The sequence below is a fragment of the Halyomorpha halys genome, unplaced genomic scaffold (genome assembly GCF_000696795.3).
Source record: "Halyomorpha halys isolate HHAL.00 unplaced genomic scaffold, Hhal_1.1 Scaffold5.1, whole genome shotgun sequence".
Classification (NCBI taxonomy): domain Eukaryota; kingdom Metazoa; phylum Arthropoda; class Insecta; order Hemiptera; family Pentatomidae; genus Halyomorpha; species Halyomorpha halys.
The window spans coordinates 1,991,249-1,994,680 of NW_027106871.1; positions in this window are offsets into that span (position 1 = coordinate 1,991,249).

Sequence of the window (3,432 nt, forward strand, 5' to 3'; positions counted from 1 at the left end):
ACAATTTATAAAACCTTTAAACTGTCTTAAGATACTTGCCTCTCTTAATTTTGTTGTGTCGATTGGCTATTGTAACATAATAAATAGAACCTGCTACAGCCGGAATTGAACCCGAATCCTGAAGATATGAGTTTCTTACTCACTGTGTAACCCGCTAGATACTATACGAAAACAATTCCAAAACTGATTACTTCAAACTTTTCAAAGTAAAGTTTCTAGACTTTTTTAATGGTGTAAGTAAGCAGGCTAACATTATTTCTTTGGTATCCCTGCATTGTATCCTTCAAAAACGAACTACAAGGGATAAGCCACGTCTTAGACTTCAACTTCATAAAAGATACCAGTAGGATTTCTCATTTGACCACTTTTTGTTTTGATACAGTAAGCTTTATATTTATATTATTTTTCTAATTTATTAACGTTAATTAAAAGTTTAACGAATACTTTCGTTCCTTTTTTTATTTTTCTACTCTACGGTGTGACAGTAAAGTAAAATGTAAAAAATTAAATATTTTCTAATACACTTTAAGAGATTGCTAAATGATTTTTAAACAATGAATAATTTATTATAGTTTAAAGAGTCCATTGATTAATTCTAGTTCAAAAGTCATATGTATTCAGTCCTGATGTAAATAAGAGATTTCAGTACATTATGAATAATTATTTGCTATTCATGGGCTTGCGATAAGTGGAGTTAGTCACAAGGGACCTCTTTAATAGTTTAAACTTAATTACAGTATCGTTATTTGAATTCTAGTGAAGTCAGCAATAAAGATAAGACTGGTCATATATCAAAAGTTAGCGGAGAATCAGGGTTTACTACTTACATCAGAATATGAAGCTGAGAGCAAGGCACCATAATGAATACCATCCCACTCCTCTTTTCATTACGGAGGAACTAAAATTCCTCTGGATAGCTCTTGGGGGTATGTGGTGAGGCAACACCGCACACGATATATTTTCCTCTCGTTAAAATGGCTGTGCCTTGAAAAAAAAGAATTGCAATTACTTCCCCTAGTTCCTTCCCTTCGTTATATTAATAATAATGGCTGTGGCTCCTTCTTAGTCTAAAGGAAATAAATTACTCAGGAATGAATAACCTTTGGGCAAGGGTGAAGTAATTACTATCGTTATTACTGCTTCTAGAAATTTCAATTACAATTAAGGTATAAATGAAATTTCCAGAAACAGTAATTATAAAAAATAATTTCAAATATTCAACTTTATCAGCATATATACAACGTTTGTCCAATTTAAATAAAATATTTTTAATTCTTACATTATAAATACTATGTAAAATAAAAATTAGTCTGTGAATTATTACTTTCAATTTTATTATTCATTTTCCTTTATAAATTACTTCTCCTATGTTTCAATGTTCCGAAGTAAACTGTCTCATCGTCAAAAATCTAGTATAAATTAAACTTAAATAAAAAATGTCATAATATTACTATTAGATATAATCACACTCATATATACGTCTGTCTAATTTAAATAAAATATTTTCAATTCTTATATCACAAATACTATGTAAAATAAAAATTAGTCTGTGAATTATTACTTTCAATTTTAATTTACTTTATAAATTACATTTTCCTATATTTCAATGTTCCGAAGTAAACTGTCTCACCGTCAAAAAATCTAATATAAATTAAACTTAAATAAAAAATGTCATAATATTACTATTAGATATAATTACACGCATTTCCCAAAATTTGTTCTCTCATGTGTGAAGAAAACCAATTACACAGGCATGAAAAACCTTTTTGTAAAGAGTGAAATAATTAGTATCGTTTTTACTGTTTCTGGAAATTGCAATTATTTATTAATCATAATTGTCTATAATTATAAGATAATATTTCCAGTAAATATATAACCTTCGGCCAATTTTCAAAAATGTTTGTAATAAAAATACTATATAATATAAAATTAGATAGTGAATTATTTCCTTCAATTCTCATCGTAAAAAATCTAATACTAATTATACTTAAATACAAACTGACATGACGTAATATCAAACATAAAATTATAATTAAATTTAGTTATCCTTATTTTTCAAATCTTTTCCGTTACAGAGGAACTGAAATTCCTCCGAATAGCTTTTGTTGGCTTGTGGTGAGGCAACACCGCACATGATATATTTTTCTCTTGTTAATAGGAAAATGCAATTACTTCTCCTATTTCCTTCCCTTCATTATATTAATAATGGTGGCCGTGGTATTCTTAGTCTAAAGGAAATTAATTTTTCAAGCATGAATATCCTCTGGGGAAGGGAATTACTATCGTCGTTACTGTTTCAAGAAATTTCAATTATTTAGTAATAATAATTTCAAATAAATGATATTGCAAGTAAATACACATCCTTGGTTTAATTTCCTTTAAATTTGTATTAATGTTTATATTAAGAATACTATAATATTTGATAATACTTGACTAAGTACAAATAGAGTCAATAAAGTATTGAAGGTATTTATTGAAATCTTAGGACGAGTGGCTCAGACAGTTTTTATTTTTAATGGCTATTGTTATTCAACTATGATTAGTGAATGGTTTAAAACAAGCCGAGCTCAGGACCTCAAAATGATTAGTTTTAGTCCCTCTGTCTATGCATATATAACAATATTTTAAGCCAAAAACTTGACCGTTTATTGCTCATATTAATCAAAGTCCAAGAATGCAAAGAACAATTTGAGCTCAAATATTGAAAAAATATTAAATATTTTTAAACAGACCGTTTCTGAATTTATCGTTTTTAGAGCGAACGACTAAATCAATTTATATTTCTCATATTATTCAAACCTTTCCACAAAAAAATTGTCGTTTCGGCCGCACATTCGTTCATGTACGGCTTAGCTATGAGGTCTCGGCGTGTACAATTCAGGATTTAAGTTTATGAATAGCTGAATCTTAACTATAAAACTTGAGTGATATTTTCAAGTGGGGCAAAATGATTTTTAATTGCACAAACTGTTACTTAAAGATATTCATTCTAAAATAAATGCAGTTTTAGCATATTATTATTATATATTATTGTGTTTATACGAACGATCATAATATCTCTTATATTTCGAATAATCTAAACAGAAGAACAACATATCTAATGCGACAGTTCTCGCAAGGATTAACTTTTTTTTAAATATATTTCCATAAAAACGTGAAATAAGACAAAACATTACCGTTGTAATATGGATCAAAACATGGGCTATTATGTTAACTGAAAAAATTAAAACTTTTACAATGTTACAATGGAATTAGAAATTAGATATATTACAACAGACTGCATTGAAGTGCAATTTATATTAGATTACTGAAGATGAGGGAGTTGGCCTCGAAAGGTTGAGAGGTGAGAGAAGACAATTAATGAAGGAAATTAAAGTAATTGTTCACTATCTAATTTTTATATGCGGTATTATTTCCGTCATCAGAAAAAAA